Genomic DNA, 17,567 nt, shown 5'->3' on the forward strand with positions numbered 1-17,567 from the left:
ACAAGTAAAGTAAAAGCTCTTTTAGTACAAAAGGCCAAGTGGAAGTGTCGAAAGCTGCCCACATCCCTGGACCAAGATGGTAAATCAAAGCCATTATCACTTCCCAGGGGAATGGCAGAGATTAGTGTCATCCTCAAAGACTTAAAAATGCAGAGGAGATGGTCCCTATCATATTTCCCATTTAATACACTAGTCTGGCCTCTGTCATGGCAGATAACAGTGAACTACTCCAAGCTTAACCAAACAGTAGCCCCATTTGCAGCTTCGCTGGATGTGGTATCTTAACTAGAGCAAATTAGCATAGCTGCAGGTAAGTGGTAGGCAGCTTTTGATCTGACAAATGCTTTCTTTCCCATACCCAGCAGAAAGGAGGACACAAAACAATTCACATTCACATGGGATGAACAGCAGTATCCATCCACAGTTCTCTGTTCATCCTCTCACAGGACTCTGTTCATTCTCCTTCATTCTGTTATAATATATCCGAGGGGGCCTGAAACATCTAGATATTCCACAGAACATCACTGGCCCACTATATTTATGACATCATGGAAATCAAACCTTTATGAGTAAGCAGTAACAAGAATGATAACAAGTCAGATACAAGTGCCCGAGGTGGGTGCAAAATAAAGCCTACAAAGAATCAGAAATCTTCCAGTCGTTGTTTCTGGAATTTCATGGTCTTGGGGATGCTGGGACACTCATTCCAATATAAAGAGCTAGTTATTGTACCTTGCACCTTCTACCACCCAGAAAGAAGCACAACGCTTTGAAGGCAACATATTTCACACTTGGGAATAATGCTCCAACCCTTTTGTCATGTGATACAGGAGGCTACTAGTTTTGAGTAGAGCCCAGAATAAGAAAGTCCCCTGCAGTAGGTTCAGGCTGTGATACAAACAGCGCTTCTACTTGGGCCATATGATACAGCATACCTCAAGCAACCAGAGGTATGTGTGGTGGGAAAGACATCTTGAGGAATCTCTGGCAAGTCCTAACAGGAGAGTCACAGGCAGACTTATGGGATTTTGGAGCAAAAGCTTGCAATCTGCAGCAGAGAACTATATACCATTCCAGAACAACTCCTAGCACGCTAATTGGTCCTGGTAGAGACAAGAGTTTTTGATCATGGGACACCAAGGGGCCAGGAGTCTAGAACTATACATTGTGATCTGGGAAAGTCAGCAATCCATCAGAAGTTGGAAGTAGTACATCCAGGATCAGGTTCAAACAGGTCCAAGGACAGAAGTAACTGAACAAACAGGAGGCCCATACTCCACGTCACCAAACATATTGGCACCAATGTCTCTCCCTTAGCTCACACCTATGGTCCTATGAGAGGTTCCCAAAGGCCAGGTGATGGAGGAATAAGGAGCCCAAGTTTGGTTCACAGATGTTGGTACAAGCAGAAAATGGACACTGTTGCACTACAGACCCACTCAGGGGACCCTAACAGACAATAGTGAGGAGAGATCCTCCCAATGAACAAAGCTTCAGGCAGGGCATCTGGTCATCCACTTTCTATGGACAAAGAAGTGCTCTGAGGTAAGGACATATGTAGACTGATGGGAAATGGTGAACAGCATGGCTTGTTGGTCAGAAGTCTGGAAGGAACAAGATTGAAGTTCAGGGACAAGGAAGTCTGCGGTAGAGGCAAGCAAATGGGCTTATTGGAGTGGACACAAGGTGTAAAGATCCTTGTGTCATATGTTAACACACACCAGAGATCAGCCCCTGTGAAAGACGAGACAGGATGACTTAGGCAGGCAATGTTAGCTAGCCTCGGTCCTTGACCACCACAAGTTTGCACAACGTGCTCGTAAACAAAGTGACCATGGTGGCACAGACTGAGTTATGTATGAATGCAACAGCATAGGCTTCTTCTCACCCAGGTTGATTTAGCTACTATCACTGCTTCCGGGGCTCCTAGATCAGCAGGCACAGGAAGAGTTTCTATGCTGTCTGGGGTCGCTGGCCCTCATCACCATAAGGAAGTGTGGCTTGCTTCCATATAAAGGGAGCATGGAGAAATGTGCTTGGAACTCACGTGATCCACTGGATTGTCTCTTGGCATTTCCATGCCTACTGTTATCTATAAGTAGCAGGTATACCAACCACAGCCTGAGGAAGGCATGGTAACCAGGTGCTCAGACCCCTTAGAGAAGAGTGGCTGGGCCACCCCACCTGGCAAGACACCCAGACCAGCAAAAGTGCTAGGCAAGATAAGAAAAATCTAAAGTAGATAGAAGAGGAGGAAGATAACGATGATCATTGTGGCCTTGAGACAAGCTACAGCAATAGGGACTGTAGCTTGTCCCACTAACCCTCCTCTTATAAGATTCCCCAGGAATTGTGACCACAGAATTCTGGAGAAGCTGGGACCAGGTGGACTGTACTGAATGTGAGAATCAAGAGGCTCTAAGTGGTGCAAGTGGTGGGCTGTGGTAGACATTGTCAGTGCCCAGCACAGATGCCCTTTACCTGGCCAGGATACGCATCTCCCAACTGCTGTGAATGTTGGCTACCAACAGTCACAGCTGCCCCCCTTCTCCAGAGAATTGTCCTTGGTTGGTGGGAGCTGCTTTGCCCAGAGATTACACAACCCCAGAATGCAGTCCATAGCCAAAGCCTGATTGAATCAGGAGTATAAAAGGTGCTCCTCTTATCTGAAGTGGGGACACTTTGCAGTACGGTTTACACTTCAGGGCCCCATCACCACCTTGTGGATCAGACCTAGGGAAGATTTGACCTCAACTTTTTCACTCCCTCCATTAAAGTATTTCCTAAGAACACTCCCTAATAAATCACATGGACCTGAACCCCTGTTTCAGGCTCTGCTTCTAGGAAACAAGACCAAGACTTTCTTTTGTCTGTGTCTTATGCATCTTTGAAGCCTCATCACCCAGTATCATTATGCCTAGCAAAAAATAAATGCATGCATGAATGAATGGAACTGGTGCAGCTCAGAAGTCAAATGCTTGGCCGAGGTCACCCACGTCTTAAGCAGCCAAGCCTTGAACTTGATTTGAACCTGAACTTCATCTTGATTTTTTGAGGCCAAACTCTGGCACAGTAGTACCTGAATGAATGAATGGCAGAAGGAATTCATGCTTAAACAAAAGTTGTCCTCTAGAAAAAACCATTCTCGGTTCCCATGACTGACCCACTGATACAAATGACTCAAAGTTTTGAAAGCTTTAGGGGGACAAAAACCAGTATTTCTGAACCCCTGCCATGTGCTGGGCACTTTACATGCATTGCATTATTTTATCTTAATAATAATTCTTTCCTAAAAAATTGATTTATAATGGCAAAGCAAATCAGTGCTTGCCTGGGGCTGGGGGTGGAAGGAGGGGATGGACTGCAAAGGGGACACAAGGAAACTCTGGGGTGATGAAAATGTTCTAGACTTTGATTATGCCGGTGGTTATGTGGGTGGCGGTCACGTGGGTTACATTTGTCAAATCTCATCAATCTGTACACTTCAGATGGGTCTATTTTATTATATGTAAATTATCCATCACTAAAGTTGATTAAAAGAAAAATAATAATAATTCTTTTAGATAGATTTTATTAACATCCCCATCTTACGGATGTTCAACGGGTTGCCAGTAAAACAAAGATCTCAAATGCAAGTGCCTACAAGGACTGGGAAGGTATGAAATAAGCAAAGGGGCCCCAAAGGCCCTTCATTGCTCTGATCATCAGGACGGTACCAAGAGGCCTTCTCCTCCCCTGCCCCAGACAGGACCTCCTCCTACCCCACAATTTTCATGTCCACAAGCCTGGAGACATCCTCAAGGCTTTGGGGAGGACGGGAGGTTTTCTCACAGCTTCCCGAATCTAGTTTGCTTTCTCCAGGGACAGGGGGAAGAGCATTAGAGGCCAAAAAAGGAAAGAGTCCTACCCCCTGACATTGTCATCATTCCTCGTGCCTTTTGGACATCCACATGCTCTGATCTCTTTTATCCCTCAGCTTGGCAAGGTGGGTGTTACTACCTATCTGACAGGTGCAGAAGCCAAGGCTCAGAAAACGTCAATGGCTTGCCCAAGGTACCTCAACAACGTTGCTTGAGTTTCCTGAGACTTCTTCTGGAGCTCTTTTTACAAAGGCATACCGTGTAGAGCTGGAGAAGCCACATTCAGCCCTCCAGCCCAGGACGACCAGCCAGCATCGTATGCCACATGTGCCTGGGAGCCACAGAGGTTCTGCAGGCCCTCCTGCCCTCACCGTGGGTCCTCGGGGAACCCCTCTAAACACAGCACTGCATGTGCCGGCTTCCACTGTGGCCCTGCTATCTGTCCCCAATCCCCAGCCTGTACTGACAGGTTCATTTGCCTCCTGAAAACCTTGGGCGTTGAAATGGCCGAGGAGGACTCTGTAATCACTGACTGCTGCTGTTGCTAAGAAACAGGCCCTTTAAATTCAATTTACAAAAAAGATAGAGCGAGCGAGCAAGTGAGCGAGAGCGAGAAAGAGATGCTTGAACATCTGGTTCTCCTCCCTGGCTGTCTCCGGTGACTGTGAAAATGAGATAAGTGCATTCCAAGATGGATGCTGGCCCTCTCCAAGCCATTTGCTGACTTTTCTCTAAGCTAATATTTCAGATGAGCTCTGAGTTTGATGGGTGGGAGTGTGGGGGAGTGCCTTTGTGGGAAACTTGGTGGGTCTGAAAGAATCCCAGTCACCTTGTCTCCTCCAGTAACGACTCAGATGCCCCAAGACACTGAACCAACCTGGTTCTTATATCTAGGCCCCCCCACCCCACTTCCACCTTCAGAATAATCATTCCGCAGGTTTGTATAATCCTCTTCAGCTCACTCAGGATTTTCACACATGTTATGTTAGCTATTGTGGAGGAAATATTATTTTCTGCATATCACAGATGAGGAGGGAAGTACGGCAGTTAGAAAATACACCTGTACCAGGAGTGGAGGGGGCACGAGTCCGATTCCCAGCTCTGCCAAGAACAGGCTCAGCTACTCACTTCCCTCTTTGGGCCTCAGATAACCCAGCTATAAGCTGCAAGGTAGGGTTAGATCATGATTTCCCATAGTGTGTGCTGCAGAGCAATGTTCCATGGGAGGTTACTGGGTGCTGGGTAAAAAAAGAATTCTCTGGTCAAACAAGTTTGGGAAACACTGTGTTTAAGTTAGATAGGTCTCACTGCAAGATTTCTCAGACCTTGAATGCTTTAATGTGCTGTAGCAATCTCCCAGAGCAGCTATCTTGGCTTGGGTTCCCCCAGAAGCAAGCTGAATACACCAGGATTTGAGTGAGAGCAGTTTATTTGGGAGGTGATCCCAGGGAACCCTGGCAGGGAAATAGAGACAGGCAGGGCAAGGAAGGCAGCCATGAAGGAGGAGTTAGCAAGCAAGTTACCTCCATGGGCAACAGGAGCTTCATCCCACTGGGGACCTCTGGGAGATGGTGTGGAACGCATGCCTCAGAGTTATCCCATCGGCAGCAAGGGAGCTGGGGTATTTACACATCAACTGTGGCCCGTCACTGGTTCAGGGCTGCTCCTGCTGGGCTGGGGAGGGGTGTCATTAATTGCCATTAAATGTCCAGTACTTCCTCTTGTTTCCCAGGCACAAGAAGAAAGACCTTAGACAGGGCTGCAGATGCTGGCAGCTGGAAGTCCAGCCCAGTGCCTTGGCTTGGCAGAACCTGGGAGAGACTTGTGGGACCCTGAGAGCACCTACTGTGGGAGAGAGAGCTGCAGTTTCCAAGGCTGATTCAGTCACAAAACTCTGAGGAGAACAGTTCCCGGGACTCGTGTTCTGTGAACAGTCCATGGAAATATCAAGATAGGAGCTCTCCAAGGGGTGGGCTGCTCTACAAGTCTGAGGCAATAACCTTATAATGACCAAAGAGTCACATTTGCTCACCACCTCCCAAAAGCTGGACAGATGAATCCTCACAGACATGAGACAAGTTTGCCTCTGATCTGCTCCCAGTTCATCCTTCAGCACATTCCACCCAATTTCTGAGACCCTGCCCCCTGACCTAGGTCCTAGTCTGGAGCAGCCCAGCCTGACCACCCTCCCATATAGTAAGCTCCTGCTACTATATGCAGGCTTATCATACCCCTACCCTCAGGAGTCACCATCTCCTCCTCGGTTCCTTAGGTCGGCTGGAAACAGGGAAACTATTTTAGAGTGCCCCCTCTACTCACCCCTCTCCTCCCACTGGCCAGCTGGACCTCAAGCCTGATTTTTGAAAACCAAATAACAATACTTATTCTAAGAGAGGTGGTAGCAGGGTGGTTAGGTGCACAGGTGCCCGGAGTCAAATTGTACCTCTACTACTTAACACCTGTGTGGCCTTGAGGAATTTACTTAATGTCTCTGTGCCTCAGCTTTCTCTAAAAGGAATGATAACAATACTTCCCACATAGAATTATTATTACAATGTGTTAGTTATTATTAGAATGTAATGTACGGTGCCCGGGGACAGTAAGTACTCAGGAATGATGTCACTAAGATAGCCATATGATAGCAGCTAATGTTTCTGAGCTCTTATCCCATGCCAGACACTGTGCTAAACACTTTATATGTATTAAATCATATAATCCCAACTATCTACCCACCCACCTATGCTATTATCCTCATTTTACTGATGTGGAAACAAGGTTCAGAATAGCCATGCTGCTGGTCCAAAGGCACTGCATGGGTAAGCAACCAAGAAAAATCTTTTATGTCTCCAGGAATAGTTGCCTGATGGTGGAATCCTGGGCAGTAAGAAGCAAGGTGTGGTGAAGGCTACTGGGGGTGACTTCTAGATGATCAGGCCATGGCCAGTCCTTTCTCTTCCCTCATCCCAGAAAGCTACAGAAAATACATGGTTCTCCTTGGGCCCCAAGATAAATGCCTGATATTTGGAAGTAGAAGCTTTCCACCTCTGTCCTCTCTGCCTGCCAGAGCTTGGCCTGTGCCATAAGGCCCTCTTCTTCCAGGAAGCCTTTTACGATCCTTCCCACACCCAACTGCAAGATGTCTGCCTCCTTCCCTATTAGAGTACTACCTCAGTGTGACACTCCTTTGGTATATTAACCTCCTGACACCTTCCTTGTGTAAGTCTCTTTGCACTTTTGGTCTCATGAGCAGATACGGCTACCCCACACAGGCAGAGGCACTGCCTTAAACCCTAGGCTACAATGCCTAGCCCAAGTGGTGTCTGTCAGAGGCACTCAGTAAAGAGTCAAGCATCCTAACACTGAGAGGGAACTGAGAAATCATCTCTCCCTGCATTTTACAGCGCAGGACACCAACCTGTTTCAGTCACCCAGTCAGGAAGTGGAGGAACCAGACTTATACCCAGGACTCTTGACTCCCAGGCTACAGCTCTCACACTGAAGACCTGGAGGACTGTCTCCAGAATGATCTGGGACACTGAACTAATAGGTAATATATCCAACAAGGGACTCCACCCACACACCCACCCCCGACCACCACCATCCATCAGGACACTGAGTCTCCCTCTGGCCCGCTCACTCCTCTTCTCGTGATTTCTCTGCGATTACATCCCAGTAACTGTAGGTCTGCATCCCACCCATGAGACTGAAATGTCAGCCATTAGTCTCCATTCTCCACACTCTTAAATAAGAGAGCCAAGATTAATGAAGCATCGTCTCTCAATCAGAAAGACATTTCAGGCTGTGCCTTTTAAGCCCAGTGAGTTGTACAGATGAATTAATACTGTTTGACCTTTTTATTTTCCACGGGAAGATCTGTGGTGCTCCCCCTACCCCTACACTGTCTGAGCTACCCCTACACTTGCTCCCAGCTACTCTGTTCAGCAGCCGTGAGTGTGGTTCCAGAGGGAGCGTGTCACCTCTCAGCACTGTGGGCAAATTACTCCTGGGAGTAGCTGGGTGAGGGGAAGTAGGCTGATGTAGGTTCTAGGGGCTTCTCAAACTCAATACACCCACACCTAACAAAACACAAGAGACCCACCTCCCTCAACGGGCAGACAGAGGAGGGGCCCCAACAGGCAGGTTTTTCTGAGCCAAGTCCTTGATGTGCAGTGGAGGTCCCAGAGCTAAGTCTGGAGCTAAGCCAGGGAAACATTCAAAACAGCTAACAACAAAGTATGGCACGAGCACCGACCAATCAGGGCAGACACCCACCGTGAACCACCATAAGGCCAGCCGGGCACACCCCAGGGGCTATCAGCTGTGGACAGAGCATTCGTTCTTCCCAAGAAATGAAGAAGGTTGGGGTGTTGACCCAGAGAGAGAGTAAGAGTGAACAAAGAGGGAAGAGGATCAGGTAACACAATGGAAGGCTAGAAGCCAAGTCATGGAAACAGTCAAGGGACAGTAAATAAAAGAAAGAAACACCTAATCTTAAATTTTAAGTTGTCTGTGTTTTTGCAAAATATAAATCACTGCTTCACAACCCTTCAGTGAAGGCTTCTGCCCACACAAATACCTTGAGAGAATGGTGTGTCTGTCTGTGTGTGTGTGTGTGTCTGTGTGTGATGTAGCAGGGGTGGGAGGGGTATATGGGAAGGGGCTGAATTCTACATCTGATCTCCCACATTTCTGGACAGGAAGGCTTTCTAGAGGAGGGGGCATATGAGCTGGACCTTAAATGATGAGTAGGAGTTTTCTGGTGTGAAGGGCTCTCTCCCCTATGCTTCAGAAGCAAATCTGTTCCTATTTCTACTCAAGTATTAGCAAAGCTTTGTCACTATCTATATGCATCTTTCCCTTTAGGATGTGAGTTCCTTGTTGGAGGGGTCCTACTTCTTTCATCTCTGTATCCTCAGCACCCAGTACGTGCTCGGCCCAGAATCATTGGCCTGTCTTTCCCACTAGGATATAAATGTATTCAACTAAGACAGTGCTAGAAGGTGAAAGAGAGGCTGATAATAATCATGGTGAAGGAGAGTCCATAAGCAAGATGATGCTGATGAAGGCTATGCTCAAGATAGAAAGTTCCAGAAGATGAAACTGTGGCTGTTGGGTGGTTGGCTAACAATTTCTGGTTCATTCTCTCTTACTTCCTGAGTGAAACTTGTAAATGCTCTGTGTCCATATAGACCTCATGTCCACTGAATGGACCAGTGTCATCACACGTGCAGTTACACACACCCACAGACACACACACAAACCGATAACAATAATGAGGGTGATGATATGAGTAGATCGGCGTTTGTTACCAAGGTCAGAATCGTAATATTTGCGCTTAGTGGTACAAGTTTCAAAAGGAAGCCAGTACTTGCATTTTTGTTTATTCATTCAGCCAACAGAGTACCTCCTAGGTGCCAGCAGCTGTGCTAGGTGCCAGGATTAAATATATTCCCTTGACCTCAAGGAAGGAAAGCAGTCACTTCATACAGGAATCACATGAGATTTTTCTTGTTTGTGACATGTCATAGGAGCACAGAGAAGGAAAGGAGGAATTGTCAACTAGCTGAACCTGGAAGGAGAGTGGGATCTGGGCGGGGAAGGGAGCAGGGAGGGAGTCTTGGGCAGGGCAGGAGCACAAGTGATCGCCTGCTTTTCCTTGTACTTGGTACCGCTTTTGTAACTTGTTAATAAATATTTTTCTGCTTAAAAATGAAAAGCAAATGGCATTTAGAGCCTGGATCAAGATAACGAAAGTTGTAGCGATAGATGAACCACAAAAAGGGGGTGCCCTGGGGAGGTGGCTACGCTTACTGCCTGCAGTGCCCTGTTAAGGAATCTGGACTTTATTCAGCATGAATCCATGGAGGGTTTCTAAGCTTGGTGAGGAGGGAACGGAGGCCAGAGTCAGGGAGCTGGCCATTTCTTTAAGGCTGGGAAGACCTGTTTCCAAGGTAAGCTCCATGGTCCACCCATTGTCCCCAGGGCACCGCCCTCCTGCGCAGACATTAGCGTTTGGGCTGTGTGAGGGCCAGGACACACTTCACTCACATAAAATCATCCTTCTCCTCATTGTTTCCCTTTTCCAATAAGAAACAAAAGCCTCTTGTCTCTACCCACGGTTGTGTCGCTCACGTGTGGCCATCCTAGTGAGACCAGTGCGCTGGGGTGGTCTGCACGTAGATGCCGTGTTAGTGCAGGGTGGAGGGGCAAAGCCGTCCCTACACCTGTCTGAACCCACACCTGGGCAAGCTGTGCATTTCCCAACAGGACAAGGTAGAGCACATCGTCGGGAATGAGTGGATCCACTCAGGAAAACTCCTAGCACTAAAGACAGAGTTAGAAAACCAACCAGCAGGAGGCAAAACCCATTCATACCATGAACAGAACCCAGCCACTCGCCATGCCCCTATGGCTCACTCACAACTGAAACACCCAGCCTAAATGTCTGTCTTATTTGGAGCCGCTTTTATAGCTTGTCAATAAATATTTTCTGTTTGAAAAAGATGTTTTGACTTCCTTACAGGAACGTGTACTCTCCTTATACCAAAAAACCTACAGCTTAATGATTAAATTTTTTAGCAAACTGATAGAAATCCAAAAGGGAAACATATTCTGAAATATGCAAAAACAAGCCTACACACACACGCGCGCACACACACGCACACAAAACTCATAGCAGCACACAAGCAACTCCCCAGCTCATTCTCCAGAGCCCCAGAAAACCTCCTTGCCCTTGGCAGCCAGGCCATGGAGGGCCCCCCCAAATCCCCCACCATCTGGCATTTTTGTCTGCAAAGCACAGGCTCTTCTACCCTGGGCTGCCTGCCCACCCTGTGGATGAGGCCAGGCGCTGGCGAGGGCTGCCTGGGCTTTGCCTCCCTGCCATGGTAACCACACACACACACACACACACACACACTCTCTCTCTCTCTCTCTCTCTCTCTCTCTCTCTCTCTCTCTCTCTCTCTCTCTCTCTCTCTCTCTCTCTCTCTCTCTCTCTCCTCTCTCTCTCTTTCTCTCTCTTTCTCTCTCTCTCTCAGCCCTGCCTGCCTCCTGGCCCTGCCACAGTGGGCTCAGGCCAGGCCAGCCTTGCCTGTCAGCTCTGTCCTAACCCCACCTTCCCCACACACAAGCCAAAAAGGTACAAATGTAAGGGAGGGGGCCAGGGAGGGAAGACGAAGCCACAGGGCAGCAGCAGGACTGGACGGAGGAAGCAAGGCCCTGAGGGGGGTGTGCAGGCAGGTGGCAGAGAGGGCCTCATTTTCTGGACCATCTGTCCTGAGTGAAGGAAATGCAGCCAGCTCTGCAGGCCAGGGCCCTACTATACAAACACTCACACATGTACATACCAACACACACATATATACACAACTACATGCACACACATATAGACATCCACCCATGCACAAATACCCACAGAATCTTACACACACAAAGATACACTCACACACATCCTCTCCCACATATGCACACATAAATGTACACAAATGGCAACTGCACACACATACACAAACATGCATACCCACCTATATGTAGTCATATACTCACACACGTGCATACACCCAGGCACAGAGATAAACATAACCATATGCACACATGTGCTTAAACTAACACCCATATGTAGTCAAACATGCACAAACTTATGCACATCATCACATACTCCCACATGCCTACATTCTCTCTCACATGCACCCACACACCCGGGCACAAATACATCCAGAGCTCTTTCCCCAGTGTCATCCTGCCAGGCTTTGAGTCCTCTGCCCCCATTCTCTGTACCCCTTTCATACTCCATACCCCTTTCAACCACCCAGCAGTCCTTCAAGGTCACGCCAGACTGCCACTCTTGTCAAGAAAGCAAGGGGTGGCAAAGACTTGATGGGTAAGAGTTTAACACCATGGCGAGAAGTATTGATCACAGTCTTGTTCTGGGGATGCTTAAAATGGAGGGAGAAAGAGAAGGCAACTAACACAATCAAAGAGGGAAGGAGGGGACAAAACCAGTATTTCCAGCTACCTCCAAGGCCTGAGGCACTGTTAACACACTACTTGATTGTCGTAAGGAAGATGACAGGGTGCGCAGACTCAGGGCACTGAACTGGTTTGAGTCTTGGCTGTACCACACCCTGGCTGCATGATCTTAGCGTCTTAGAATCTCTGAGCTACGATGGGGATCACACGTTCCTCACCAAAGTATTGTGCAGTCTCATGAGACCACGCCTGGACTGTGGTCACCTGGTGCCTGGCACATGCTAAGAACTCAGTAAATCTTGACTATTTTAATCTCATTAACTATTATCCATATTTCAAAGATTTATTAAAGAACCATAATCCAGGTGAAGGCTCCAGGTTATTTCAAAGTATCTTCTGTTTTGAATGAACCAAAATGGTGTCCATGGGCTAGACTCTTCAATCAGTACTGCCTGGCGGTACTGAACATCCACTGTTACCTGATTATGTTCCCCACATGCAGCCCTGGAGGAGGAATAGCCTCTGTTCCCAGAAAGTTTAGTTTCCCCTAGAGAAGAAAGAGAAGTTTGGAAGCAAACACAATAAAAGGAAATAGATTAAAAATGAAGAAAACAGGGCTTCCCTGGTGGCGCAGTGGTTGAGAGTCCGCCTGCCGATTCAGGGGACACCGGTTCGTGCCCCGGTCCGGGAAGATCCCACGTGCCGCGGAGCGGCTGGGCCCGTGAGCCATGGCCGCTGAGCCTGCGCGTCCGGAGCCTGTGCTCCACAACGGGAGAGGCCACAACAGTGAGAGGTCCGCGAATCCAAAAAAAAAAGAAGAAAACAACCCACAGCCATTTGCACATAAGGAAAATGAGTCTCGGAGAAGCAAAATGAAAATTTGCCCAAGGACACACAGCTCGATAAAGGGCAGAGCAGGGGCTTGAGCTCAGGCTTGTCTTGGTGTCAAATCTCATGCTCTTTCCTCTGTACATAAGTGCTCAAGCGACTTCACTTTTAGAGCAAAATATAATCTCTGGCAGATTGGGTGGTGGGTTCCTAGCAAGCATGGTCTAAACCCCTCAGAGTGACTCAAACTTGATGAAAATAAAAAGTCATAGAGAATGGATAAAGAAAATAAAATGAGAAGTTTTAAATTTCTCATCCATAAACAAAGCAAAATACATAAACAACCCAGGAATGGCCCTCGCAGGAGATAACACTATGCATTTTTACAGAAGGACTTACAAGACCTGAATAAATGGGAAGATATGCCGTATTTCTATGTTTGAAGACTGACTATGAAGAAAGTGTTCATTTTTCCAACTTTACACAGAACTTTAACCAATTCTAATAAAAATCCTAAGGGAATTTTTTTTGAACTTGGAAAAATGAGTCTAAGTTTCATATGGAAGAATGAATAAAGTTGGGCAAGAAAATATTGAAAAAAGAAACATAGTGATGGAACTAGGCGTACTGGATATGAAAACTTATTTATACATCTATAAAATTTAAAACGTCGGTATTAGTGCAAGAACACACAGGTCAATAAAACAGTATATGTAGCCGGAAAGAGATATTGGTACATGCGAGAACTTAATATCAAATCAAGGATGCTTCACAAATCAGTGAGAACAGGATGGATGATTCAATAAACAGACCTGGGGAAATTGGATACCTGGGGGGAAATCCTGTTAAGTGTCTCACTTCACAGGGCTTCCCTGGTGGTGCAGTGGTTGAGAATCTGCCTGCTAATGCAGGGGACACGGGTTCGAGCCCTGGTCTGGGAGGATCCCACATGCCGCGGAGCAACTAGGCCCATGAGCCACAACTACTGAGTCTGCGTGTCTGGAGCCTGTGCTCCACCACAAGAGAGGCCGCGGTAGTGACAAGCCCGTGCACCGCGATGAAGAGTGGCCCCCGCTTGCCACAACTAGAGAAAGCCCTCGCACAGAAACGAAGACCCAACACAGCAAAAATAAATAAATTAATTAATAAACTCCTACCCCCAACATCTTCTTTAAAAAAAAAAAAAAAAAAGAGTCTCACTTCACAGCATATATTCAAAAAAGCAAACCTAGGAAGAAATATAACTGAATATTTATCTAACTCCTCTCTAAACACAACTACAAATATTGGGAGGAGCTACAGTAGAAAAGAACAAGATTGAACTATGTACAAATTTGAAACTTCTGAAAGACAAAAATCAACATAAGACAATGGCTGCAGCTGGATGATGTGTACAGGGAGGCGTTCAATATTCTATTCACTCTGCTTTTGTGTATGCTTGAAAATGACCATAGTTAAAAAGAAAGGTTTTTTAAAAACATAAATTTAAAAGGCAAACAACCACAGGGAAAAATACCTTTACCACCCGTATGGCATATAAACATCTTTAAGGTGTAAGGTGCTCTTCCAAAATGACTACCATAAGCATCAGCAGACAGGAAGTGATTGTTTGTGGATTACCTACCCTCTGAGCATCCAATCCCCCTTCCTTCTTCCTCACAGTCCTGGATTTCTATTGAAAATCCACAGGTTCTGGGGATGCTGACTCCATCCCCTGCCCTGAGGAGATCTTGTGACCTGGCTACACCAATCAATTCATCCCATTCCCCAGCCACTGAGATTGGCTTGGAAGGGGCATGTGACCAAGCCAGCCCCAACAGGATGAGCCTCAGGGCTTCTAATAGGAACGGGGACTGAGAAGTTTCTTCTCTCCTGCTGGACCTTAATGGAGCCTCAGAAGCTCTGGGAGAACCCTGGGTACTGGGAGTGGTGAGAAGTCTCTCCGAAATAAAGCCAACACTGGGAAGCTGAGCCAAGAAGAGATGAGAGAGGGGAGGGCTCTGCGATATTTTTTTGACTCCTGGACCAAGTTTCACCTAAAGCTATACCTACTCCTATATAAATGCAAATGGACAAAAATTCCATTTTTTATGGGTTTCTATTACTTGTAACCAGAAGCAACCAAACTAAAATGAATGAGGTGAATGAGCCTGAATGTGTAGAGATCTCCAAGCACGCCCCCCAGCAGGAGGCAGACGGCAGATGTGGCACGTGCTCCACAGGTGGGCAAGGAAGCTCAGCGAGCCCTGGTGTGGGTAGGCTTCCCCTCACTCGGAGGTTCGGGAGGTCTCACCTATGCTCTGGTTCCAGGCTCCCCACAGCGCCCTTCTCTCTCCCTCTCTCTGAGGGAGTAGACTCAGACCACTTGGGCCCCCGGAGTCACCGCAGCAGGTAGCCCTCCCTCAGTAATATAACTTGCTCTGCCCAGGAAGGTGGTGAAACATCTGGGGGCAGGTGCTCTTGGGCTATTTTACTAGGGATCCATAATATGCAATCTGAAGCTTCCTTCTCCTGCCCTGAGTTTGGAAAGCAGATCAGAGACTCTTCCAGAAGAATGCAGCTTCACTGGGGTGGTCAGCATTGCATGGGGGTGACCAAGAGCAGCGGCCAACTTTACCAGCCATCTGGGTGGGACGTCTTCAACTTTACAGGGCCAGAATGGAGCCTTCTCTATACACCCAGAGAGGACCAAACTCAGGGACAGTTAAATCAAGACACCTGTTGGACAAACCCAGTGGCCAGGTGTGTTCATCCACGGTGGTGGACCTTCCTTTTTAGACCTGGAATGTTCAGGCCCATATGCAGGGTGCCTCCGGGCATCTCAGTCCCCGAAGTGGCCTAATGAGCATGATGTTGGGGCCAGTGAGGACGCTGATCCTCCCCCAGGCGTGGGGAGGCCTGATGGTGTGAACTGTCCCCTGCACAGGGTCTGTGCTGAGAGGCCAGAACCCTCAACGCCCCACCTTCTGTTCCAAGCCCCTGAACTCTGCCCCAAAGTGTACTTACCAAATTTGCTTCTAGAAAGCCCACTTTTTAAGACAGCTCTTTTCCATAATCACTCTTAACTTTTTTTATAATTATTTATTTTCCTAGTTGTTACTTTTGCACTCTTATTCCATTTTGAACATAATATTTGATAGAGACGAAAGAATCTAACAAATGTGTTCAAATGTATAGTATGAAAATGACACCCAACTTAGAAGCTAGACCATCACCAGTAAGGTGTAACCACCTATCCCATCCCCATACTCTCCCCAACCCAAAGCAGCCAAATCTTGATTTTTGTGTTTATCATTCATTTAAGTTTCGCGTAATTTTTTTCACATGAGAATGATTTATAACATTGGAATCAAACTCTGTGTAGTCTTCTGTAGACTTGCTTACTTCACTTACTATGTTTCTAAGATGTATTCATGTTGTTCCAAATAGCTGAGGTTTGCTCGTTTTCATTGCTGCCTTCTATTCCTTTGTGTAAATGTCTTCTAATTTATATATCCATTCACCAGTCTACAGACATTTAAGATGTTTGAGTTGTTGGGGGTTTTGTGCTGTACCAAACATGCTCCTAGAAACATTCCCGCATGCATCTCATACAAGAAGCTCTCTGGGCATTGCTGGGTCAGTGTATATTCAAATGTTCAGTTTCACAAGATAAGGTCTAATTGCGTTCCCACATTCTCCCTTTAAGTGTGTGGTTACCTGTATTATTATTCCCCGTTACTCACTCCCCCACCTATAAGGGGATTGATTATAAATCTCTCCTGATACCTGTGGCACGCAGTGTCTTGCTATAGAGGACACCTCCCTGCCAAGTGACTTGCATTGACTAATGGAACATGAGAAGACGTGTCAAGTACCTTATCTAAGCAGGAACTCTAAGAGCCATCACAAGGTGCCGCCTTTGCTCTTTTTCCCTCTGCCATGAGATTCTCATGTCCCAGATGGGAGCTCTTCCACCAGTCTGGATCCTAAGATGAAGATACATGGAGGAGAGCTGCAACCAACATAAATGACAAAAGATTTTGAGAAATAAAACTTTGTTGTTATAAGCTGTTTGTTACTGTATCATAATACAGTAAACCTGACTGATACAAGATGTTCCACTAATATTTATTGAGCATTTCCCATATGTCAGGCACGTTCTGGGTTCTGTGAAAGCAATGATGCCCAAGAGAGACAACGTTCGTGGCCTCATGGAGTTCAACCTCTACCGACAAGCATCCGGTCCCAAAGGCTCTAGAGATTTCCTAGTATAACTCTCAGAGACAAACTCATTAGTTAGGCCTCTTTCCACCAGAAGCAACATGCTTGATAAAGAAACATGTTCACTGATTCTCAGAAAGTCCAGAAATTACACTGGAAGCTGGGACAGGACAGATCCAGAAGCAAATAATTTACTCAGGGCCCATTCTTTCTATTCTCTCTGTCTCTCAGCTCTGTTTTCCTCTGTGTTTGTCTTCATTCTCAGACAGCCTCTTCTCTCATGGTGGCAAGCTGGCCACCACTAGATCCAGGGCACTCCTTCATAGCTCTAAGACCACCAATTCAAACAAAGGTCCTGGGCCTGACTCCCAGAGCCAAACTGGGCCACAAGCCCATCCCTGAACCAATCAATGTCCAGGGAGATTAAAATACATTTATTGGCCCAGGTCTGGGTCATGTGCCACTCCTGGACCTGGATGGGATCACCCTACCCAAATTATGTAGGTCAAAAACATGGTAGGGGTGGATGCCCTCAGGAAAAATTAGGGCACTCTTACTAGAAGGGGAAACAGATGCTAGACAGGCAAACCGCAAATTTCCCTAAGCAATTTCATTCCCCTTAACAATGGTACACTGGAACTACAGAACTTGGCTTATGAGAGACAACTGTACATCCCTTCCAAACTCCATATTCAGTGGCATCAC

The 17,567-nt window shown here is 46.9% G+C and overlaps 1 long non-coding RNA gene across 1 annotated transcript in view; it reads right to left on the reverse strand.

Annotated features, from left to right (window-relative positions):
• LOC307175409 overlaps positions 1 to 16,893 on the reverse strand; it is a 355,370-nt gene extending 338,477 nt beyond the window's left edge. Inside the window, exon 1 of the long non-coding RNA XR_013824330.1 lies at positions 16,517 to 16,893. This is a non-coding gene — a long non-coding RNA (uncharacterized lncRNA). The remainder of the gene's footprint in view (positions 1 to 16,516) is intronic.
• Positions 16,894 to 17,567: the final 674 nt, after the last annotated feature.

This window comes from Stenella coeruleoalba (assembly GCF_951394435.1).
Source record: "Stenella coeruleoalba genome assembly, chromosome: 16".
NCBI classification, from domain to species: domain Eukaryota; kingdom Metazoa; phylum Chordata; class Mammalia; order Artiodactyla; family Delphinidae; genus Stenella; species Stenella coeruleoalba.